The sequence below is a fragment of the Opisthorchis viverrini genome (assembly GCF_000715545.1).
Source record: "Opisthorchis viverrini unplaced genomic scaffold opera_v5_220, whole genome shotgun sequence".
Lineage (NCBI taxonomy): Eukaryota > Metazoa > Platyhelminthes > Trematoda > Opisthorchiida > Opisthorchiidae > Opisthorchis > Opisthorchis viverrini.
Genome location: NW_008751874.1, coordinates 735,474 through 762,881, shown reverse-complemented (window position 1 = coordinate 762,881; position 27,408 = coordinate 735,474).

Sequence of the window (27,408 nt, the reverse complement as noted above, 5' to 3'; positions counted from 1 at the left end):
ACATATAGAGTCCGTGCCTGACTCATCCTTCCTAGACTTTGCAAAACGTAATTGTTGAAAATCAAGAGTTACCGTTCACCAAAAGCTAACAGACAGGTGCAGGTTCATTCTACTCGTCAGCCCACCCATAGGTCCTGTAGGCCATTATGGTCTCGTAAAAGGGGAGTCGAATTACACTTCTGTGTCCAGAAAAAAATGAACTCAGTGACAGTCTAAATGAGACCAATAAATCATTTAAGCAAGTGAACACGTAGTCATTCTTATTAGGTGGTCACTGCGAACAGTGCCGGTTCCGGGAACAACGTCCTGTGAGGAACCGGTCGCCATTCTCTATAAAGTAGAAACACCTGAGGCTACGGAAACGCGGCCAATAGAAGAGATGCGTTTCAGAAACGAAGGTATTAAGTTCGGTGATTATTCATCCAGAGGACCACCTCCCGGTTAAAAGGACTGGATACTGTGTGGTTAAATTAAATCCAACGGCTGCACTAAGGTTCACAGTGACTGATGGCCGAGATGGTGGAAATCACTAAACCCTCCACTGTGAATTGAGCAAAGGGCGTAGGGGTTAAGACCACCGGAGTGCGGTGCTGGATAGGTCGAGTTGACACGTGTCGATGTTCGGCTGTTCTTCAAGAGCAGTCATTAGTAGGAGTGGTTTAGATGTGAAGTAGAAAAGCCAACAAAATTATGTGACACCGACTGATCCACACACACCGACAAGAGGATTCCTTGACCCGGGACAAGTTCTCAACCACATCACCCACACTACCAAGCGAAACCTCTTAGCGAACACTTTATACTGATCTGTCTTAACACTCGACCGACCGTGTGGTCTGGTCAGTTAACTTCTGTGTAGAAAGTCCAGTCATAAGTATACCGATGCGGTTCCATAATTTTCTGAGACACGTCCTCTGAATGTCTTCTCACCTTACTAAACTAAAAACGTGAACATATAGCTACATCGTACAGAAATGCTACAGCCATTACAACGCGACGACCAACCACACTGAAAACCAAGTCTGTTCATGACGTTTAACCGAGGATCATTTGGATTAGACTAATATCTAATCGCTGTTGCTGTCATTTTGTGCATATTGCCCAGGTGTAAAAAGCTAGCCAAACAAATTGCTAACTCAAGAGAGATTTTTCATAAAAACATCAGTGAAGAAAGCAGACGAAATCAAAGCAGGTGCTAAGACAGCTATCTAGCTAGGTAGATAGATGGATGGATCGATAGATAGATAGATAGATAGATAGATAGATAGATAGATAGATAGATAGATAGATAGATAGATAGATAGATAGATAGATAGATAGATAGATAGATAGATAGATAGATAGATAGATAGATAGATAGATAGATAGATAGATAGATAGATAGATAGATAGATAGATAGATAGATAGATAGATAGATAGATAGATAGATAGATAGATAGATAGATAGATAGATAGATAGATAGATAGATAGATAGATAGATAGATAGATAGATAGATAGATAGATAGATAGATAGATAGATAGATAGATAGATAGATAGATAGATAGATAGATAGATAGATAGATAGATAGATAGATAGATAGATAGATAGATAGATAGATAGATAGATAGATAGATAGATAGATAGATAGATAGATAGATAGATAGATAGATAGATAGATAGATAGATAGATAGATAGATAGATAGATAGATAGATAGATAGATAGATAGATAGATAGATAGATAGATAGATAGATAGATAGATAGATAGATAGATAGATAGATAGATAGATAGATAGATAGATAGATAGATAGATAGATAGATAGATAGATAGATAGATAGATAGATAGATAGATAGATAGATAGATAGATAGATAGATAGATAGATAGATAGATAGATAGATAGATAGATAGATAGATAGATAGATAGATAGATAGATAGATAGATAGATAGATAGATAGATAGATAGATAGATAGATAGATAGATAGATAGATAGATAGATAGATAGATAGATAGATAGATAGATAGATAGATAGATAGATAGATAGATAGATAGATAGATAGATAGATAGATAGATAGATAGATAGATAGATAGATAGATAGATAGATAGATAGATAGATAGATAGATAGATAGATAGATAGATAGATAGATAGATAGATAGATAGATAGATAGATAGATAGATAGATAGATAGATAGATAGATAGATAGATAGATAGATAGATAGATAGATAGATAGATAGATAGATAGATAGATAGATAGATAGATAGATAGATAGATAGATAGATAGATAGATAGATAGATAGATAGATAGATAGATAGATAGATAGATAGATAGATAGATAGATAGATAGATAGATAGATAGATAGATAGATAGATAGATAGATAGATAGATAGATAGATAGATAGATAGATAGATAGATAGATAGATAGATAGATAGATAGATAGATAGATAGATAGATAGATAGATAGATAGATAGATAGATAGATAGATAGATAGATAGATAGATAGATAGATAGATAGATAGATAGATAGATAGATAGATAGATAGATAGATAGATAGATAGATAGATAGATAGATAGATAGATAGATAGATAGATAGATAGATAGATAGATAGATAGATAGATAGATAGATAGATAGATAGATAGATAGATAGATAGATAGATAGATAGATAGATAGATAGATAGATAGATAGATAGATAGATAGATAGATAGATAGATAGATAGATAGATAGATAGATAGATAGATAGATAGATAGATAGATAGATAGATAGATAGATAGATAGATAGATAGATAGATAGATAGATAGATAGATAGATAGATAGATAGAAAGGTAGGTAGAAAAACAGACAAGCCAGAGGCGGTCAGGTTGGCAGCAAACTGAGCTGCGCTGGTCGTTGCCGTCTTCCTGGATGGAGACTACGAGACGGGCTATATCAATGGTTAGAGACATTATCAGACATGGCCCACTCGCGTCCTTGATGGCGCTCCTGCATCCAACCTATTGCCTCCAATGCATAGCTCCCTTCCCAATCCCCCCTAATCAGTCCATTGATAATACTGTATTTACGCACCAGCTTATCAGCTCCCGCCTCCAATGCGCAGCTACCTACCCCATCTCACCAAACAATCGGTGAACGAAACTTCGGCAGCTACAACCACTGTATGACAAGTACACGGTTCTTACAGCCAATGATGGTGATTGATGATGATGATGGTGATGATGAATTCCTCGAATTATTTTATAAAATAAACCAAACGCCTCATTGTACACATCCTTCAAAATCTCATATGGCAGCCAGTTCCCACAGTAATACTTTATCGGCATACATATCCGCAATGAGTTTACACAGAAGCCCTCCAAAATGGAACGAACAGCAGTGAGATGATACTCGTAAACCCAGCTTAAGGTCCATTTTCTGAAGACCCGAAAATCTTCTGCAGCCTATCGCCATGTTGTAAATTTCTAACGTTATGCGTTTTGAAAGACGTTCCTGCTTAAATAGTATCCGGCTAGTTTCAAAGTAGCTACTGCCACCATCAGTTCCAATTTACTTTCCGCAGCCCTATTACCATCTGATGTTTGGGGAATGGTTATGATTCAGAACCGGTTTTACAAAAATTACAGTTGGCAGTCTGGCTTAAGCGCCACAATTAAAGGTCTGGTTCCAGCTAGGTGGGTTTTGAAGCTTTCGTGCCATTAGCATCCTGTCGTAAAATGTCACCTGTTTAAAAATATCCACTGGAATAGATCAGGTGCATGCCGGGATGTTAATGGAAAACGCATAGGGAAGGTTGCAATTTGACACTGCAGATGCATAAATGATAAATCATTGTGAATGGAGTGGCCCATTGTTACGCTATCCCCATTCCATAATCCGCATGCCAGATTTTATAGCTGTCGCTGTCTGATCGTGCGAAGGGAGGTTGCGCCAAATGCAGTCTAGGATTTTAAAGCGTTACCAAATGGAAGAGAAGTGGGTCTGTCTAAGTGCGATTATGGGGGTAAGAGCACAACATAGGCCTAATACAAATGGAGCACTGCAAAAAGCCTCATTCTGGATGGCAAAATAAATGAAGCTGTGTTTTAGTGGGGCGGAACACTCTTAACAAGACAGTTGTTTTGTCAAGAGTGAATGGCTTAAGATCATATGGGAATCCGCATGGTCTTGACAGCACAAGAGTTGTTTCGTCCATTTGCTTGCCCATTTGTCTCCATACGGAGGACAATCGCCTAATTACGTCCGTTGCGGCGACAGGTGGATTTAGGAGTACTTAGGCCAGTGGTTCGTTAGCCACGTTGGGACAGGTACCATTTCAACACGAGAGACATGTCTCTCCCTGTACTTTGAGGCACCAGAGTTCATTGCAGGTATTAAAGCAAAGGTGTTGCAGTTCCCACTGAAAGTAGATGCTGTAAAGCTGGAGCGTAATGTCCAGCTTCCTCATTCTTATTGAGTAAGAGAGCGCATCTCACGAGTCACTTGAGATTTCCAAAACAGCAACGTTCCGGATATTGTGGGGGGATATAACATAAAAATATGGCATTGCTTTGTTTTCCAGCATATTTCTATTAACTCTATTTGTGTTACCTGATTTGTCAGCTGATTTGTGCTTTCAAAGATTTGTCTCAGTGGACCAAATTTGTGTCAAGAATAAATATACATCCATAACACGTTGGCCGAATAAAAACAGAACAGTGTATTTCAGAAGGGTTTGATAAACATACGGTGGTTTTTAACTGAGCAACGTTTCGCTTTTGATACAAAAGCTTCATCAGTCTAAGTGAGCAGGTCACCAAGTCGGCCAAGTTTCAAGGCAGATGGAGAACCGATCAGTGGGATGTCGTCACATTAGCACACTAGGTCAGTTTTGAGTGCCAATTCAAGGCTCTTGTTGATTAGTGTGGTTGTCACAATCTTGAATTGATCAGTTGGGGGAGATCCAAATTATCTTTGTGATTTACTACTCATAAGGTTGCTAATAATCCGTTGACAGCCCACGACCGGTTTCGCTCATCAGGTAGGCACAATCCCCGAGTTTCCGTCAACCTTATGTTCTAATTGAAACCAAATTGCACGAAATTAGCGAATATACACTCATTTGCAAACTAATTTGGTTTTTCGAGAGAATCGCCTGGAACCCAGGTGAATCTCTCTTTTATGATGTTCTCAGGCAACTGAATGTGCTGCACCAGGCCGCCTCATGTTTCATTCGCTACTATATTCGAGATATCGTGATACATGTATATGCGTAATGCACTAATCACAAGGTTGCAAATGAGTGTATATTCGCTAATTTCGTGCAAGTAAAACATAAGGTTGACGGAAACCCGGGGACTGCACCTACCTGATGAGCCCCAAAAAGAGCAGAACCGGTCGTGGGCTGTCGACGAATCTTCAGCAACTTTATGTGTAGTACATTACAGAGATATACATGTATCGCGGTATCTTGAATATCGTAGCGACTGAAACATGAAGCGGCCCCGTGCAGCACATTCAGTTGCCTGAGGACATCACAAACGAGAGATTCAGCTGGGTTCCAGGTGAGTCTCTCGAAAAACCAAATTAGTTTGCAAATGAGTGTTTATTCACTGTGTTCCAAATTAGTTCCGATCAGGTTTACTTCCTTAATCTTCCACTCTGGGGTATCTCAACTGATGGTTCATCGCAAGTGCCGCTGGTAGATTTCGTTGGTTTTCGTGGGCTTGTGAATGTTGCAACAATTTAATTGGGGGGGAGGTGGGTGAGGTCAAGCGGATGATGATGACTTCTGATGACCGCACACCAACACGTGTCGGCTCGACTGACCCAGAACCGTTCTCCCCACGCCTGCCAGTCCCACGTCCACCGTCTCGGTCGTCAGTCTGTGTCGCGGACCGTGATGCTCCACTCAAAACCTCTACATTTTCTAAATCCATTTTGTATGCCGTGTCCAGTGCATTTTCGGCCCGTAACGGTCGATATTCTTTTGTGTTTCTCGGCGGTCTGTTTATTTTCTTCTATGCTCCCTGATTCTGATGTGAGGTTCCTTGGCTGTCTGTCTTATATAGACCTTGATGCAATCGTTACACTTAATTTTGTAGACACAGTGTCTGGTTGTGTTTGCCGGGAGGCGATCCTTCAACTGCAGCAGTACAGAGTGTAGTGTTTCCCTTCATGAAAACTACTCTTATGTTAACCGTGTTTAGAATCCTTCGAATGATCTACGATGTCCCTGGTCTATCTGGAATAACAGCAGGCCCACTCCATCACCTGTTGGGTTTCGCTACCGATACCAACAAATGGCGCCTAATTAGACTAGCTGGATACCCACTACGCCGAAGTTTATTCTTCACTTTAATCTGGGTATCTGTCCTATCAACTCCTGTGCACAGGGCCATCACGCGCCCAAACATTGACGAGGCATTACTGGTGGAAACTGGCTTCAGATGGGCAGGTGAAAAGCCAACGTATACTGGGGCAATTTCGAACTACTCGCCTTCCACACATCTTCCAGTGGAATAGTTGTAGCAATTCAGTTCATTCGCAAAACAGAAAAGGAAGCGAAAGTAATTACTCATGACTGGTGTTTCTTCGTGGTATGGAAAAATGCTGGTTTGGAAAATGGGTCTTGGTGATTAACTGAAAAAAAGTTGGCATGGTTAGAAATAATTAGGCAATTAACAGTTGAACACGACTTTGCGTTATTATCTTATTCACGCATCTAATTCCACCTCATTAGGATTGACTGAATTAACGAGTGACGAATTATCAGAAAAATGATTCAAGCGTCTTGTAGAGAAAATGGCCTGATCATCAGCGGTAATGTTCTTCATTCTGCGATGGTTATCAGAACAAAGACCCAGGGGAACAAAAAGCAGGGTCGTTAAGACGAACAGTTCATAACGGACACAAAAGCGAAAAACCGAAGATCAAGGTGACGAGGGACTTACGAGAGTGTTTCGAAAAATACGGAGCTGGTGCGAAGCAGCATCGCTGCTTGTCCAGCGTATTTTGCCTACTTGGTGAAGTAATCACGCAAGATATCGACAGCATAGCAGCCTAAATTCTTGTCGGATTGGCTGTCAAGAAGCTGACTTGGGAGAAGATTTTCTACGACATTTGTGCAGTCAAAGAATAGTTGTCATTTTCTGCCAAGAGCCTAAGAGATGAAATGTTCCGCAGTTGTCACAGTATAGAGTGTGTAGGCAAACTTATGAGTTCCCAGTTTTCATTCTTATCAATAGAGGGATTGAGTATGAGTGGGTCGCATATGCTCAGGAGGTATTCGAGAGATTCTTTTACAAATAGAAAGTTTATCAAAGCTGACTTACTAATCCAATTCAAAAAATGGTTGGAAATATCACTTCAGAAAACTTCCGTTTCGACCGAATGCATTCCCGGTTCCCTAGAGCGAAAAATGGTCTCGTTATTTTTACGATGCTTTGGTTTGATCGCATCGGATCCGTGTGTTCATCTATCATGCCTCCTCAACTAATGAGGCTTTATACTATGACTATTGTTCATTTCCAGCTGCCGTATCCATTTCAACAAACATCTGCTGTGTTAGTCACTCTGGAGACTCATACTTGCTTGCTACCAGTAAAAATGGTCGGTGACAAGGCTTAACTGAGCGCTACTAATGTTACCCAATATAGAGCTGTCCACAGTAGTGCTTCGGCTTTACATTTTTTTCTGAATCTATGAACGTGATGCTGTAGAATCGCCACCTCATTCTCGTAGATTATGGATAAAACCTCAGAACAGAAAAGTTAGTGCAACTGGATTGCTGCGTGTATGAAAACACAGAAAGTCTTGTTCATTGTGCTACAAAATATGTCTAACCTATTTAAGGGAATAAAGTGGTGACGAATGAGGGGACAGTGAGAGATGTGACAAAAGAAATTGCTTGATTAGACCCAAAGACGACGAAAAATACGGATACTTTTATAAAGATTGGTGGTGTGCGGAGGGTTTACCGTAACTGGTTGTGTAGATATGACCCAAGATTATTCCTTTTCTGGTCATCCGTCACTTTCCGAGAAGTCTGGTCACCCATGAGCAACAAATAAATTTCACATACATGTGTAATTAGTGTTCTGTGAAATCTACGTCATTATTGAGGCAGATAGGTGGTTGACGATAGGTGTGGCAAACACACATTTTATATGGAAGACCAAAATGTGGGAGAAAGAGAAATGTGGGCTTTTGAGTGCCACTTAACTTCCATTCGGCACTCCGCTATCAGTGAGTCATCAGCTGTCGGAGCATACCAGTCTTACGAATAACCTAAATACCCACCACCCCAGACATTCATAAGCGTTTCTTGCGTGTGTTCAGTGCGCACTGGTTGTGGACACTCAAAGCACTCAAAGAAAGTGTGGAAGAGATGCTTATGTAACCGTTTGGGGCGTGGGGATGTGACCCGGGGAGTTAAAGTGTTACAGTAGGACGCTATCGTAAGATGTTTATCAGCAGTCCTTTGCCGGGTGGCTGACTGAGGGGTTCGTTACTTATAGACATTCCGGCGGGTTACAAACTGAAATTTGACTACTACTTAAATACCGGAAGTAAATACGCAACTCATCGGTGGTTTGAGTTTAGATAAACTACTGGGCTGATGATGAAGATGCTCATTAGCTCGTGAAAGGCCTAATCATACCAAAGAAAGCTTTGTTTTTGGCAAAGTTCATCATTTAGCTTAATTTTTGAAAGGTGCTCAGTTTTCTATAGGAGCTCTAGCCATGATGAGCTCGATATGACTCAGCAGTTAGACATGAATCTACTTATTGGAAAGTCCTTGATTCTAACCTACCTCTGGCGCTTACTCAACCAGAGTCATTTTGTTGAGTCACAAGGTAGCTGGACGCCGGAGGGTTGTCATATTAACCCTGTTCACTTTCGTAAATAGACTTACAGTCAAGGCCCAAAAGAATATCTCTAGGAGACGGATCTGTTCGAATCGGAATGTCGGTAACGAAACTCAAAAAACTGAAACGATAACACTGAGGCTTTTAGTTGGGTGGCATCGTATTAGGCACACCTTTCCCCATTCTTCGTCGGTTTGATCCTGTCGGCATCGGTTTGCACGAGAGTAGGCAAGAAATCCTCACCCGCTATGAACAGAACCGAAGGATATTCTGTGCAACCCTCAATCTGAAATCTATTGATGATACTGCTGTGATTTTTCTGAATTCCCTACATCAGTGGTGCAAATTAACTACAGAGTTCAGTGGTCATCGAAGTATTCGGCGTAGCCACATTGCACGTGCGTGCAAATTAACTACAGAGTTCAGTGGTCATCGAGGTATTCGGCGTAGCCACATCAAAGCATTGCGGACGAATACAAGGACTGAGACATTCTGTCGTATCACGTAAAGCGCGTCTTAGATTGAAAGGGTTCCCCATACTGCTCGTGTCATCCCGTGCACGAGCGACCCGATCCTGTCTAAGCGATAGTTGAAATTCATGTCAGTTAAATCCACGGCGTATGCAAGAAACTCATTCGACTGTGGTTATATTCCAGACGCAAGTCTAGGAAGTTCTCCTGTCCTTCACGTGCATTCATGCTTAATTGGGACAAACGCCCTTGGAAAGTTGCTAACAAATCAGGTCAAATGGAAAAATCAACTGGGTCCTCATCAAACGTGTGATCGCTGATCGTGAAGAATCGCGTGCCACAGATGCAGCAACTTGTGGTGGACAACCTTATTTTTACTGAACCTCCTCGAAATTCAACCCGACTTCATCGATTCAAGTCTACTTCTACGACCTGCCTAACGCCTCTAGGGATGGTACTTTCTGTGAGTGCAGCCCAATTCTACATGCTGGAGTTTGCCAAAAAAACGAATTGAGGTTGTTTCAAGCAAATGATCATTTGTAAGTATAGTAACGGTTGGAATGTCTGGAGCCCCGAAATCATCTGCTGCTCATTCTTGACCGGTCGCTCACAGCACTACTCTCTTGCAAGCAACCCTATAAAAGCGAAGTTTTTAGTGCTTCGAAGTAAAGCATGCCCGCGTTGTACCGTCACTCATGATAATGATACTCTTGACGTCCGCAGCTGCTACACTTTCACAGATGGTCTTATTTTGTGCGATCGTCATCCGGATTTGTTTCATTCTCTTCCGCGATACACGATTCGCTGCATGTTTAACTTGTAGGTAGGCCTGTCGCAACACAATGAATTCTAGTGATCGGTTTCGTCTGTCAGTTCCACCGCATCACACGCCGTTGGTTCAGGCAGTGCCTGCGGATATGTTTATGGGTGGTCTGACTGGTCATACAAAACGGAATCGGATGGTTGCGTATTTCGCCATACCTGTTTTCACAACATCTTGATATGGACCTGTCTGGTATTCAGGAATTTGGTGTAGATATCAAAGTGGTCATCTGACATTATTTTTGGCCAAATATACACATGAACTCGGATAATCTGAGCGTAAGACGACTGCGGATTTGTGGTGGCCATACACTGATTTCCTTTGCTGGTTTTCGAAACTGTAGCCTTACCGTCGTCAAAAGACTCAAGTGAGATGCTTATGTAGAAAACTGAAATGACAATATCATATCTCCAGTTCAATGAAACTGTTCCTTTCCAGCCATTTGACAATGATCTCACTCACTTCGCAAGGTTCTGTGGAAATCTGAAGGATTCATAGTCTCCATTTCACTCGATGAATTGAAGCGAGCTGGAACTGACAGAATCAGAAAAATAGCAAAATGAGCTCAAAGTCCACCATCTTTTGCTAACATCCATTACACCTAGGCTCTCTTTGAGCTCAGAAAATGCACTAAGCAGTCGTATTGATCGAATGCAAACTACCGATCAGAGGATGCGGTTGTTAGGGTCAACCTTTTCTTACCCGTCCCTTCTCAGGGAAAGGCGCTATTGCTGATTCAATGATTAAGGTCGTACTGGTCATCTTATTGCCCTCACACACCCATTGCGAAGGACTTTATCCCCACGCCGCCTCGTAATACGACTACTCGTAGCAAGGGGAGATGCGGTTGTGGAACGACGTACCAGTCTGTATGGTCTACTGGATCACTGAAACACCCATCCTGTGGAGATGACAGCTATTGGTCACACACAACAGTCTGAGTAAAACTAGGGGAACAGCTACCGATGGGCTTTTGTGTTGATTTAATCCACTGGTACATCATTCTCTCAGTAGGCACCTTGAGTGTGTGTATCTCACGTAAGTGCTGGGGAAAGCTTATTTTGATACCGCCGTGTGTTGACCGAAACTCCTGAAAAACCACTGTCATTAAGATAGTAGTTTGCTGAAAATGTCATCAACACTGCGAAAAAATGCACTGAAATCCTTTTGCTTTTGTTAGATAAAATTTGTTCATAGATTTCAGACTACTGTGTGTCAGGGTTCAGCACCATTCTGACACCAATCTCACTCAGTGGTACTTCATGGGGACTCCGACTCTGGAGCAAAAGTGAAACATGCTCTTATCAGGTGATGTTCCCTGCAGACTCATGGAAAAGGTATCTTTACATTTTCTGGTTTGTCGGTCAAACCCTGGCTAAATGCACATCTGTGAATGTTTGGTGTGCGTTTCAAAGTTTTACATTGCGTTTCGGATTTTGTTGGGGTCACTGAGGAATAAGGCGAAACGAGCAAATATCAAGGGCAGCAAGATCACTAATCCAGTACATACTGCGTCAACCATGAATCTTGAATCAAGCGGGTGACTGACAGTCCTTGTTCATCCGTTCACAGAGCAATGTTGCAATGATGGGCTGCAAAGCAGTGCAGGATCCAGCATGTACAAAATTCATAGGAAAATCTGGGAATCTAACAGCACTGGGGAATTCTCGATAGATCTTTAGGGGACTGGTAACTAGTATCGTCAATTCGGCTTCACAGTTTTAAAGGAATGATCCTCTATTCTGTTCATCGAGGGATAGATCACTTTCTGTAAATTTATTTTAGAACAGTTGTCAAAGATCAACGCGAAAGCCGTCTAAACAGCAGTTACGTGGGAGGCAAAACCGAATCGCTTGGACGAACAAACTACCACTGTTGCGTAGACTCGCACGATAGAACAACACAGACGAATTTACATTGCTAAGTAACTGCAGTGCGCATTCCGATTTGCGCTTGACCAGCACACAACTATTTCTAGGCAACGACCGCCTAACCTCGGCGCAATCAGAGTCCTTAAACCGTAATAGTCTCATCAGACATTCCACCATTCACCATGACAGTGCAATACTGTTGTAAGTGATTACTCTCCCCACTCCGATGCCTTACTGCAGGGATAAGACTCGCCAACTAGGAACACAACATCTTCATTGCTAACAATCGAATGTGAAAGTCACACATGGTCTCGTGGTATTTAAAGGACACTTTTGACACTGATTCAGCCTGTCTGGTCGGCGTTTGATGAACCCTAATCACCATCGACAGTGCTTCTTTGATTCACCTGAACATTTACCATTGTCAGTCGTGATTCTGTGAGATGCCAAAACACCCATCATCGTTGGTCGTGTTTCTGAGGGTGGCATATCTGAACACTCTTCGATCATTGCTGAATTGATGAACTGCCTGCGCATTCGACGGAAGGTGGCTTTTCTGGCCTGGATGCTTGAAGGCTTTCTCACTGCGGTTTTGGTGGGGTCTGTGTCTGCCATTCTGAGACTATCTTCAGGAATCTGATCTTCGCGACAAACTTTAAAATTCAAGTTGTCCAAAATCGAACCTGTTTCTTTTAGACTGAGGAATTAGGTGCGTTAGATATTTAGAAGGAGATTCTCGAAGGTCCCAGTTTTGCACTCTTCAAATCGCTATGACGCTAAACTACCTTGAACTACGCTTTTCAGAGTATTGTGCTTCGCTGTTTATGGGAGGCCGTCACACTAATCAGTATCGTCAAAATCTAAACACTTGTACCACACCAGAGGCTGGTATCTTTAAGACACAAAGTCACTACAAGAAATTCGTATGGAAATCAGACTGTTTTATGCGAAGCAACCCACCCATGCTTCATGTGAATAGTCTATTTACTTCACCTGCCATACTGCAGTTGTGGATGATTGACGTTCACATCTAACGCCCTGCTAGGTAGCAGCATACACTTATTCATGCTATTCACCTAACCTATCCTGTCAGCGTAAACTGTGAAGCTGACTGGCAGCGTGTAATCAGACGTTTTTTCATAGGAGGTGATAGCAGTACTGGTTGGAAAGTTATGACTCAGCTTCAACGTGGACCTGCACAAACACGTAGCTGCGTGGTTGCCTGAAAATGGTCACCAGGCACGCCCAAATACCTGCCGGGTAAAACAGTATGTCACTAGTGTGGTGTGATATGGCGCAAATGACATAGCGCTTGTGGTGAGAAAACACAAAGACCACTGAACTAGTTTCTCTCGCAGTAGGACTGCTTACTTTCGGGCNATTGTGGGCTTGAGGGAAAGAGATGGGTATTTCCTAGTGAGCAATTTTTGCATTGCACTAGATTGTACCTCAACTCTCTGGATCTCACTGAAAATATCTCAAGACGAGTAAAAACCACGCGTTCTATCGCTTCCCTTGGGTTCAGATCACCGTATTGGGATTGAGCTGCAACGAAACTGGACTGACAGTAGACACGGCCAAGCTCGTGAGAAAAGATAGCTGGCCTCGGACGTAACCTTTGAACCAAAAATCTTCATACCAGAGAACCGAACTGGATGTCTCATATTCTGGTTCAAGGTCGTCCTTTCTTGGATAGACATGTAAAAGTTACTAAGACGGATTTGTCAGGATCGTCGAGAAAGGCAGTAGTCTGCATTCCGTGCGCAGTTGAAACCGTTTTGTTGTACCAATATAGAACGGTCTTCGGCACACCCGATGGTGAATGAATGACCGAATATCGATCTTTCGTACAAGTAGGCAATTTGATAAGGTTACAATTTAGCAGTGAGTCTGCATTTTCTTCACCCTACCATGACTAACAAGAATTTAGAACAGAAAATCTTACACATGTGCTGCTGACTCTCATTTGTCCGTGAGGCTGGTATGTTAACCATCTTCTGTTGGTTTATCAGAGGGCACAAAAACGAGAATAAACTACGCAAAACAGTTCTTCTATCGAAATGTTTGTTCTGAACAGACAGAATAACCCTGAGCCAGAATGTTCCGAAAACCTACGTTATTCAATATTCCCATGACGACAGGACACCACAGAGAAATGGCCACTGTTGTACCTCACGGTAAAATCTAGTGAGCTAGTGGCCTACCCAAAAGATGAACTCTCGTTGAATAAGGCCTTCTTCGGAGTGTGTATCCTATGTGGCTTAGCATCTGTGAGCATCGAATCGAACGCACTCAAACTTGTGTTCATTTCGCTTGCTAAAACACTTAGTGAGGAAATACCGAAGTGTCACTACGGGTTGAGGAGGAGGGATGTGAAGGCCCGAGTCGGTAGTTGTGAGTTCTGCACGAAGACGGAAAAAAAGAAAACAACTGTCCCTGTTCTAGTGGAAACAGTGTGGTGTTTTATATCTTGGGAGAAAAATTTGAGGGGAAAACGTCCAATGCTTTGGCCGAACGGATGAGCGGATATGTACAGACTGCTTTTTCAGGAAAAATGTGTAGTACAACTGTGGAGAAATCGTCAATGGCGGTTATTGCTTCTTCTGTGGAATATTTTGAGTTTAACATGTTGGTATTATAAGAGACGGGAAAACAAGGACAGTTGAAGACTTAACAATTGTTGATAAGGCAACTGTATTATCGGTGGTAATTGTAAAGTGGAGCTTAAAACTAATCAATCTGGATAGGGGAGGAGGTGAAGAGCTCTTGCTTAATGCATTCTTCCATATCCTTTCTGTCCAACAGACGGTGAAGCATAGTGCTGTAAGCCAAGTATAATTCATAATAATCTATGGATAAGAAAAACAGCGGATCATTTTGAGCATTTCAACGTATTTTACGGAGGAGCAAGGCGGTATTCTTGAAAGGGAGACGGCCTGGGATATCAAGACATCGAGGCGCTCGTGGTGCCGTACAGATGGGATCAGGACAAAGGTCAATGCTTTGTTGGTGGATATAGACGTCGGTTGAAGAAAATCACATTCATTTGCAAATCAATTTGGTTTTCACGAGAGACTCAACTGAATCTCTCGTTTATGACAACTGAATGTGCTTCAAACAGGCCGCCTCATGATTCAGTTGGCACGATATTCGAGATATCGCAGTATATTTTCGTAAAGGAAACTACTCACAAGGTAGCTGAAAACTCTTCGACAGCCCACGACCGGTTTCGCCCTTCTTGGGGCTCATCAAGTAGGTGCAGTCTCCGAGTTTCCCTCAACCTTATGATCTACTTGAACCCAAATTGTACTGTTTTCAAGAAATACACTCATTTGCAAATCAATTTGGTTTGGATGAAATCAGGACAAAGGCTAATCCACCAGACTTTGTTAGTGGATATAGACGCTGGCTGAAGAAGTCCACATTCACTTTGTTGACGGGGCGGTGGTTTTGGTATGCCCATGATAAACAGGTGATAGCAGTCGCTAAAATATCAGGGTCGCCGCATGAGATTTTTTAATCGTCATCATAAAATAGTGCTAAGCAATTGAGAGATAGAAGAAAACACACGTGTTTGATGAAAACAATGAAGACCGAACGCCATTGAACATCTAATCGATGGAAAGAAGAGAAGTCTACTCAGCTGAACTCTAGTTCTTCGGGTTAAGAATGTTGATAAACATTCTGAGAGGGGACCATTAATACTCAAAAGCTGTTACCTTCAGTCAAATGGGATTAAATAGGAAGCTCTGCGGAAACAGAGAATGCAATGGATATCTGTTTTGAATTAGGTGGCTTTGATGAGATTCGAGAAAAATAGGGTTGTGATGGTCGCGCAGGATCCGGGTTGGATAAAAACCTTGTTGGACAGGATGCAGAATACTATTCAAGAGGAGGTAATGTGGAACTACTTTGTAGATAATTTCCTCGTCAGCTTGCGGGGCATACTGGTAAAGCGGATTGGACTGCCACTCGAAGGGTCATGAAGGCCTGCTTTTTTGTAGGTGAGATGAACTGCCGGTCCATTCAAGTTCGACAGGGGAACGCCTGACAACAAGGGATAGGTCATCTGATGAGAATGCAGTGACACATTCTTTGAATATTTTGAGACGCAAGCCATCAAGGTCTGCAGAACCGCCTTGATCACAGAGGGATAAAGGTTACTGGATTTCACCGGTCAGGAAGCTAGCTGTCAACATTGATGGATGAATGCCACTGTGGCCTCAGATTATGTTGGGCGGGTCTCTCCCCGCCTATACACTCATGCGGGTTTGGGCGAGAAATCGAGGTAACTTATTTAAGGAGGACGTAAGCTCACCTGCGTTTGTGAGAGAGAAGAGCGGAGGTGGTTTGGTTTTCCACTGTTCTTACAGCCGATGAGTTGCACGCTTTTGAGAAGATTTAGGCCTTTATTTTCCCTTGGTGGGATTTGATCGCCATCGTGGTGTCAGATAATTGTCGTAGTTAGGGTTATGTTGCCCGGGCCGCGCGTAAAAGGTGGGAATACAGCACGCACAAGCTGCAGATGTAGATGGAAATAGTAAGTCTTCCTGCTTATTCCGTGAGTGTCAACAAAGATTCCGGTCAGTGGAGCTGGGGAAGCTGTTCAGCTTGAACTATTGCCCACGATGAAGGGCGAGAGGTGTAGCAACTTTCCACGAAATGATGAGTGAGATCGAGGATTGGCAGTAAAAAATGAAGCTGTACCACAGAATAGCGTGTCGTTGCTACCATGGGATGCGGATTCTGTGACTACTTTGGAGTTTAGCTAACAAAGGCCAAGTCCAGGATATTCGGCCGGTGTCCACTTCTGGAAAGGTTTGGGTCCACCCTGTGTCGACATCGTGTGCTCGAGACAATGACCTGGAGACCAATCGCATTAAGTCCTAATTGAAGAGTATCAACGTTCTCCGGTTAATTTCCGGTATGATGAGCTTGAAGGTATCAGAAAGTGTCGGGAGTCCATATGGTGGAAGACAAGACAAAAGTTTGAAGAGAAAACTTGTCATAGGTGGTGCATAACGGGTAGCGGTACAAAAGTTCTATGAGTAGTCTTTCGAGTGAGCAAGAAAGACTGGACGAACGAGAATAATGGGATAGATATGGGTTATAGTTTTAAGGGCAGGGAACCTACAGGACCAGTTTTAGTGTCAGATCTTTCAGGAGTCGTTTGTGTTTGATGTGGACCAAGAGTAGCCTGGTGGGATAACATTAAGGGTCAAAAAGTGACACAACGTTTTGTACGTTGGTCGATTTGTCGTAGAGATGTCTACATTTGGTGTCTACAGTTTGGATGGAAAAATCGACGAAACCTCGATAATGCCAATGTGAGATTTTGCCAGCCAATAAGCTTAGCTCATAGCTTATGGCCAAACATTTACGCATACAGCGATGGTGGTAAAAAGCCTAACCAGGGTTGTTTTTACAGCAGCTAAAATTGTCAGTCCAGACGAGATGCACGAGGTCACTGCTACTTCGCACTTTGTGTGAATTTTTGTAGCTTATAACATAAAGTCTTGCTCTATTTTCGTAAGTTATAACTTTGAATAACAAAAGCAAAAACAATGTTCTTATAATACATCATTCGATGTTCTTGTAATTCTGCAATTGGTGAAATATCAAGCCTTACACTTTCATGTGGGAACTCGTGGGATCTTGAGACGGAAGCTTTTGAAAAAGTGAAGGAATTAACGGTTCTTATAATACATCATTCGATGTTCTTGTAATTCTGCAATTGGTGAAATATCAAGCCTTACACTTTCATGTGGGAACTCGTGGGATCTTGAGACGGAAGCTTTTGAAAAAGTGAAGGAAATTAACGGTTTTTACTTACTCGGGAGGCATATGCAACTGACTGAGAAACTGTTGTTTCAGAGATTTTGTTCACAGGCTGATCTGATCTTCGCCGGACTGATTTCCTCCCAATGTTGGTATCTTACGTTTGAGCAGAATGGCGTTTCATCCGATTCTAAAGGCTGTCGTAAAGATTTATCGCTGCTTCATCGTTAATTCATCATCGACCAAAACTAGTTCTGAATACTTCATTTTATCAAATGCACATCGAGGAATTTGGGACAACGTTTTAGCTGATACGTTTCTGGTTCTTAGTCATTTCCATACCGAATATTGTTTATTCATACGGTGCTTGGACTCCTATCTGTCATCAGTGCTGGGCGGGGGGTCTTGTTTGTCCGGAAGACAAATATAAGTGGTATTTTGGAACGTACACACTACGAGTTCACAGAGTTCCGTCATTAAAAACCAATCAATACGTTACGGACACGGGTAAGTACGTCGATGAATCACACACAGCTGCGGACGGGCGGATAGTTCTTTGAATTTTACCTGTACCACTTTCCTGGGTAGATGGCAATGACGACGAAACTGATGAGAGTAGCGATTGGATCCTCAAGAGTTTTTCAGCTGTTTGACTTATTTTCGTCCGTAAGACTTCATATGTCACACACTTCCTGAGTTTCTGTCAACCGCTATATTGATTTACATCGACCATACTATAATGCATGATGGTTGGAGCTTAGTACTTTGGTGCGTGAACCTTTCTAATGAGACGAAATCTAACTATAGTTTGTGATGTAAGTTCCTAGGTAGGTTGTCGTTGAGCACAAATTTGAGAAAGGATTCACATAAATAAAGTGGTCCGCAGTTGTTTTCAAACAATTGGAAAAGTTTGGCAAATATACTTATTGAAGAATTTGAACAGAGAGCTTTAGCCAGATCCTCATACCCACCTAGGAGATTCTGGCAGAACGTAGATGACACTTTCGTCGTAATGAAACGAGATAAGGTAGGTGTGTTTTACAACTATCTCAATGAACTGAGTCCACACATCAAATTTAGTATGGAGATAGAGTCAGCGTCGGGTAAACTGGCCTTCTTAAACTGCATGACACATAAGGTCGGGGGAAAACTTAAGACCAAAATGTACGAGAAGCCAGCCGACACTAAGGCAGTTTTAAACTACTCGTCTGCCCATCCGAAGTCGGTGTTCGCCATCGTTCAGGCGTGTTTGGGCCCTGTACACAGAAGAAGCTGATCGGCAGCGGCCCAAATTGAGGTACAGAACAAACTTCGGGGTAGTGGATGTCCAGCTAGCTTGATTAGGCGTCAGTTGTGAAGGGTGTTGACACCGGTGGCGAAACCCAACAGGAAATGGATCGGGACCGCTGTTGTTCCATGGAAACCAGGGACATCGGAGGTCATTCGAAGAATGCTAAACACGGCTAACATAAAAGTAGCTTTCCAGAGGGGGAACACTCTGCACTGGTCCAGCTGAAAGATCGCCTCCCTGCAAACACAACCAGGAACTGTGTCTAGAAAACTAAGTGTAACGACTGCACCAAGGTCTACACAGGATAGGGAGCTATACATCCGAATCGGAGAGCATAGTAGAAAAGTAAACAGGCCACCTAGAAACTCACATGAATATCAAGCGTTACTGAAAGACTTGACGATTGCGGAACACGCACTCAACACGGGACACAAAATAGATTTAGAAAATGTTGGGGTTTTGAGGCTAGGACTACGGTCCACGCCACACAGACTGATCGCGAGGCGGTAGAAATCGCCAAGCATCCCAGCGTCAACAGAATGGAAGGCGTAGAACTGGATAGCGTGTGGAGAACGGTCTTGGTGTGCGGTCATCAGTAGGAAGAGTGGCCATCATTTGGATTCCACTTGACCTCAACCCCCTCAAACTAAATTGTCGGAACACTCACAACCCCACGAAGACTAAGGAAAATCTAACAGCGGCACTCGAGGCGAATCATCAAGTGAAGCATCCTGAAGTCTCCTGATTGGTTTCCCGTCTGTCTTATAACCTGGCCAATTTTGTGACCTACTCATTTGGCCTGATGAAGCTCTTGTGTCGAAAGCGAAACGTTGCCCACATAAAAACGACTGATTGTTTACCAAGCTCCTCTGAATTGATGACTGCTCAATCGGTTCCAAACTTTTTCCAACCTATTAGAATTAGTTTGAAACTCCTTCAATCCATGAAAGCAAGATTTTGACACCCGCACTAACCGACAAGAGCCGTTAATCGATACTCAACACTAATCTAGTGTGATAATCCGAAGGGGACTCGCTGATTGGTCCCCCGTCTGTCTTACAACCTGGCCAATTTGGTGACCTACTCACTTGGCCTGATGAGGCTTTTGTGTCCGAATCGAAACGTTACCAAATAAAAACTACCGACACTTCATCAGGCTCTTCTGAAACGAAAGTTTATGGACATTTTATCCGATAGCGAATCGTAAATAAGATAAGATGATACACAAGAACGCAATGATTGGCACTGAACAACTTGTCATAAACAGTATAATTACCTCTTGCGCTACCAACAACACCAAAGCTTCAGGGTCATTCTGCACGTCTAGTTACCACATTCTGTAGAGTTAGGTGTTAATATTTTGCACTGCGTGAACTCTCAAAATCCTAGGTATTTGGTTTCTAAGACTACTAGTTACTCACATTTGGACGACCCATAATCCTAATTCCTCCGGATTGGGGAAGGATATCTTAGAGTAGTGATAACAGTTGGACTCGATGTTATTGTGTTTCCCGGTGGTTATTCACAACATCAACAGGTTACTAACCAGTGCGTGAACGTGTAAACGCTGAAGTTTCGTCAAACCTTCTTCAAATGAAGATTATTGGCGTTTAAAGCTATAATCAAGATGATAACTTAAACCGCACAGAAGTTAGGTGCTTATTGTCAAACAAACCTGGTTGTTAGCAATGTGTTGGAATACTGGTTGTTTGGGTACATTTGTTCGCAGTCACTCAGGTGGCTGTTGATCTGCTGATCGAGTTTACCCAGTGACTCCCAAAAGTTTCCCTACGAATCGAACCTCCTGGCCACACACTGTTTACGTCCCCCTAGAATCGTGAAAAAAACATACACAAGTCAAGCGCAGTGGGCATACCAACAACCACCTGATCAACTAACAAAAATGTGATTACCCTTTTGCACAAGTTGTCGAACCAAACTTTCCGCATTTTTGACTTTCGCGTGGTATGTGACTGTCTGCATGCAGACTGTGGTTGTCATTTGATTGACATACATGTCCTTACCATAACCATTCAAGGAAGTGTCATTCAAGTAGAATTTCAATTAGAACATAAGGTTGATGGAAACTCGGCTAGTGAGCCTACCTTATGAGCTCCAAGAAGGGCGAAACCCGTCGTGCGCTCTCGAAGAGTTTTCGGCAATCTTGTGAACAGTTTCCTCTATGAAAGTGTAGCCCATCTTGGCTGGTCACCTGGGAAGCAACCTTGTGAACAGTTTCCTCTATGAAAGTATAGCTCATCTTGGCTGGTCACCTGGGAGGTAGGACGTGAATGGATTCATGATCAACAAAAAAAGATGACCAGAAGGAGGAAAACAGAATGGAATCGCCAAGAATAGGAAACCCATGAACCACATAGAGAATTCTCTCCTTGAAATTTATTTTTTCAGTAACCAAAACGCATTTGTTAGCTGTAGGTAGGAATATAAGCTAGGTATGTGAAATGTGAGGAGAAAGCAACCGAACGCTTGGTATAGACTTGGTTCGACTTCGATAAACAGAACACGAGGACGCAATTCATTCACGCGCATTAATCTGCTTTTAAATGAACAACTAGATGAAGTCTTTTTAAAGCTAACTTCGTCCTTCATTCGCAAACAAATATTGTCTATGGAGAGAAAAGTTTTTCTGCCTTCTTATACATCTCGGTAACAAACGGTGCGAGTTAGTGTTGCGCAGGAACTGATGGTCTGTTTGTTCGTGCATCATTTCTGTTTCATCTTGGGGGTGAGCAAGCTTCGGTCGCTTCCTTGACTCCGGCACCTCAGCGCAAGCCGTCATCGATCTACAAGGCTGGAAATCTGTATAAACAAACACAATGAGCTATGGGCAGCGTCTCGTCTGGGTCATCCCATTCCAGACTGTTTGAGGTCGCGTTTTCCGGCAACATTGAACAAAATTCAAACTAGCGGATTTGGCTGCAATATGGGCAGCAAATCAAAGCATGTGCTTGAGGCAATAAAACATTGTGTTCTACATGGTCTTCCTAATTAAATTAGGGGAAATCGAATAAGATTTCCGAAGTAAAACTTCGGAAACTTTCGTTGCTAGTGTTTTTGTCAAGCTAGGAAAGGAAAAACAGCCACGGAAATATGCTGTAACATTTGTTTGCAAATGATTGTATTTCGCTGCTTTTGTGTAATTTGATTTCAAGTGGAGCATAAGGTTGACGAAAACTCGGGGACTGCGCCTACCTGATGAGCCCCAAGAAGGGCGAAACCGGTCGTCGGCTGTCGAAGAGTTTTCAGCAACCTTATGAGTATACGAATATACATGTATCGCGATATCTCGAATATCGTAGCGACCGGAACATGAGGTGGTCTGATGCAACACCTTCAGTTGCCTGGAAACACCACAAACGAGGACTGTCGCAAAAACCAACTTGTTCGCAAAGGAGTGTATTTCGCTATGCTGTACCGCGTTTTGTGCATTTCATAGGAAAAGTTGTTAGAAAAAAGCAATCAAAACAGTAAATGAAGTCAGAAGACTATATTAAACAGATAAGCTAGCTGTAAATGTCACCGTTGTCCTTTTCTTAGGAATAGGCATTTCAAGCGCATTATGGTTCTATGGCAGTGAAGTATCAGTACCGAGCACTGACAGTTTGATGGAGATGATGATGATGATGATGATGATGATGATGATGATGATGATTTGTAAGGGATGACAGCATTTTGCAGCTCTCCTACGATGTAAACAATCGTTCGGCAAGATTTTTGGAATTAATTTTTCACACCGTGGTGTGGGAGCAGAACAGATAAATAGCAGATACGTACAGCTGAGATTCAGTAAATTGGAAAATGTTTGGAACCTATTGTTAAGTCATCGTTTTCAGAGAAGTTTGGCAAACAAAAGCGAAACTTTGCTCAGCAACAAATCCACCGACTGTTTGTCAAACCTGTCTGTGACGATACAGCTGAGATTCTTCTGTGCTAATAAACTGGACCCTTCGAGAGTGCATGTACTGTCGATGGAAATTGCGTGAAGCATGTAAGATAAGCATAATCACTGGGTGTCCAGAATGTTGAAAACGCGGCAGTTTAGACAGAGTTTTATCGGTGACAGACGTATATCAGCAATATCCGCAACAAGCAACATCAAGTGTTGTGCTGATAAATCTAGACATAATTCCGGTCTATGAAAGAACATGTAGAACGACTGTACTTGTTCTCTGTTTGATCAATATGCTCGGAGTTGGCAGCTTGCCCTGACGTCAGATAAATTTGTCAGGATAGTCTTTGACTGTTGATGTACCCGTGAAAAGCTGAATTTCGATGCCAAGCGTGCTGATTGTTAATTTACTTCCGGGTGAATATGATCCTACAGTGCAGCCTAAAGTTTGCTCTTTATGTGACAGCAGCCCACTCCAAATCGGTATGCGGTAGGTAGTTTGGATTAATTGCGTCCAGTCATCCTGTATAGGGACTGAAAAGTGGACGCACCGTGGAGTGTGAGGATCATGGATGCGCAAGCAATAATTGGTGAAAATTAGGGGTCGACCACCTTCCTCCTGCTCTGCGCTTTGCATGAACCAAGTGACCAGAGTTGATCGGTGTGCCTTGTGGGTGATCAACGGAAGTGAAGGATTCCTAACCATGTTGACACGCGCAATCATCACTCATTTTTCAACACACATCCTGCTTCATTTCTCACGTATCCGTTCGCACTGTGTTGAAGGTTTTGTTTACCGTTAGAGTGGCCTAAAGTGGACAAGCTTCCTCCAGTTTGTCTGTTTCAATCTTACTGGTGCCATGTTGACCTCAGAAACGAGTCTGGCGATCATCGATGCGCCATTCATTTGGTCGATACGAGAATGCGTCTGACTTATGTGTGTCTGACACCTGTGCCTCACATAAACCAGACGGCGGAACAAACAGGTTTATCTCCATGCAGCCTTAGGGGGTGATCTTCATGATGAATTTTGCTTTCACACAGATACACCGTTTCTGCTAGTCCGGTTCCAATTTGTAGCCTAATCGTAAGGCTCTCGTTTTCCTTCCACATCTCCTAACGCGATAAAAGCATCCCCCTCTTTGTGTGATATGTCCCTTTTCATGTTTGAAACAAATCAGCCTTCTTTATTAAAGGAGCTAAGTTTATGCACAACCGTGGTTATGTCGTGTTATGGTGAACGCACAAGTGATAGAAACCAGTGACTAGCGGTCAAAAGCATGCTTCGATTCTAGTTGCATACAACTAAAAATGCCTTAGCGGCCTCACCATGGTACTAAGCCTATTTCCAACCTACAGGATACAAAACTGATCTTAGCCGTGATTCGCTTGGTCACTGTCGTGAGGAAGATGACACTGCAAACCGGATATGCACCTCATGTTATTTACTTTCCTGTTACTACTTACTTATTGTGTGTGGTGGATACGGTAGTAACCCAAATTATTTGCCACCTGATGTTTTAGCACCCTCTCCGCTCCACAAAAACGACACTTTCAACTATTACTGCGACGCTTATTGCCGGCCGTTGTATTTTTGAACTTTCCCTGGTCAGCGAGGTTTAAACTACCACTTCCTTTTTATGAGAAATACGTAAAACTGAGTGATGTGGTCCTGAGAACCCATCGTATGCACCTTCACACACGTTAACACCTACGTTATCATAACATGCTGACAAATGTACAAAACGTCGGTTGCTGGAACGTAGGCACTCACTTGTTTGTCACTCCGCTTGAACAGTGACTTTCATATAACACCACAGCCACTGATTCGAAGTATTTCATGAAGCACTAAAGCAAACTCAGGGAGCAACCGCCCGATCTAAATGAGTCTGCCTTCACTATCATAGAGCTTGGTCACTGAGTAGTCCAATGGTCAGAACCCCAAACTGTCACCAGACCCCCATTCACCAAACCTCACTACACATCCAAACGAAATCGATGCAGGCACCTAGGTCCGTGCTAGGCTTGCCAGAGCACCATTTTACACGCTGGAGTTTAACTGTGAACAGTCCTCACGATCGATTGCTTTTGAATGATCCCGCTTGCATTGGAAACGGTAGAACATCGGCTAATGACGTTCGGAAATCATTCCATTTAGTTCAGTGAATGCTACCGATACTTACCTAAAAATCGGACTGGGAATGGTTGTATGAAGTAAATCAAAAACCGTGAATGGAAACAATTAATTTTGAAAGTTACTCATTCAATCCAAATTCCTCTTCGGTCATTTTTTGGCCCTGGTTTCGCTCCTTCTGAACACAAAGCCTCGTTCTGAAACCGAATATGGACTAAATATACCATGCTTCAGATACTGAAACTAGAATGTCGGGACGGAAAATCTTCTCCCAAAAGCCAAATATGACAGGAAGATGATGAGTCAGAACTGTCGAGTGGTATTGCCACATTCCACGATTAGCGTTCATAGGTTTGTCTCCCTGATGCAACATTCAAGTCCAGCATGACCGTCTACGTCGAGCCAGAATTGCGTCGAGAGGAACGCCACGGAAATGTGTCCCTGTTTGTTAGATTTGTGATGTGAGGATCGTCATTACGAAGTGAGTCTGTCATTGTTCTGTATTGGTTCTTTCACTCACCAAAAAGTGCATATAGGTCGTCCATCGTTGGTTCACACACGAAACTGGGTTTCACATTTCCACGGGAATTTCAAAATAAATCTGGCCGTTCATTTTGACAACCCATTCGCCAGGAGTTCCTCGACTTTGTCACACAAGGTAGCCCGTGTTTCTAAACTGCATAACTTGAAGCACATCAGACTCTAATCATTACATTCAAACGTCAATAGTTTCAACTACCCGGGCATCGCCGCTGCGGTTTTGTTGCAAGATATCTGACAAGCTCAGCATGAGATGCATCGATGCCAGCTTAGTCCGTATATCTGACAGCCCACTGCTGAACGGAGTCGATTGAATGTGTATGGTGCTGAACGTTGCGATTCCAAGGCCTCGTGCTGCAAAGTTGTATTTCGTGGAGATTTTTGGAGGACCAACTCCTTGAAGTCAATCGAGAAACTACCTCATTTCGATCGCGGGTACTGTCGGTTCATCACTGTGTTTGCATCTGTGCACAAATTACCATCTCGAAAACCCTTTCGAATTCTGCATTGGCTGATCCATATCGTCTCACCGTATTGGTTTAGCTCCCGATTGGTTCCTTAGTAACTTATGACAGTCTGCCGCCCCTTACTGACAGTGTCTCGAGTATTTATCTGCATTTTTAGCTAGGTTACCTTGGTCTGTGTTGACTTTCAGTTTTACACTCTGGAATACTGAGAACACTTGTCCGTGGGCTTTGAACCTGATTGGGATAGTTACTGGTTCTGCGTGTCCTGCTATACATACAGGCATTTGTTCATTGAAATTTGTGTATCAGTCGATTTCTGTTCGTGACATATATATATATATTATAGCCATTGGTAATTGCTTGGGTGGCTTTTGAACTTTTCGCCGAGCTTGGCAGTCGAATGGCAGGTGTTCAATTACCATGCGAGGAGATACCACCACTGCGAATTTGGCCAAGTTCATCGGAATGTCAAACTGATAAAGTACTACGGCTTTCACTCTTAGTATTCTAAATAGATGCAGATTGGTTTACACCGTTTTGGTGCGATAACTATCACGCCATCAATTATACGTTGTTTAGGCCGCTATGGCGTTACTGCATCAAATTCGGACGTCAGTCATTCATGTGAATGTGCACGAATAGACCTCCGCATTCGGCTTCCGCATTCTTGCGTGGAAAACAGAAGAAGATGCCCTTTTCCCGGGTTTGTGGGCAGAAAAGACAATCGCTAATTATGCTTTTAGTCCATACTTCTCTCGGACACATGGTGTAAGGTGAGGCGATCAAGAGTGCACGGTGTCTCTGGACGTGACAGAGATGTCACATAAACGCGGCGATTGAAATGGAATAAGCGGAATGTTGGTTTGTTGGACTTATGTATAAAACATACGCGAAAGTTCTCTGTCCGACCTAGTACAATTGTATTCTCGGGCAACAGAAGCCAGTTTACTTATTTTCCCACTTGTCAATCTTTCTTCTAAGTGAAACTTCATAGTTTGGTTATTTTGTTTGGGGATGTGAGGGCACTTGGGAATTGGCGAAATACACTCATTTACAAATCAATATGGCTTTGTGTGGCTCACCTGGAACCCAACTGAGTCTTTTGTTTATGATGTTTCTAAGCAACTTAACCGTTTGGAGACCAGCGGCTAATCAGCACCATGATTAACTCGCCAAGATATATCCCATATTCCTAAGAAGATCAGATGCACCATGCACTCTAGACTCATTCGACCCTCTGTGCTGTCGTGTTCGGGGTGCACGAGGACCGAGTTCATG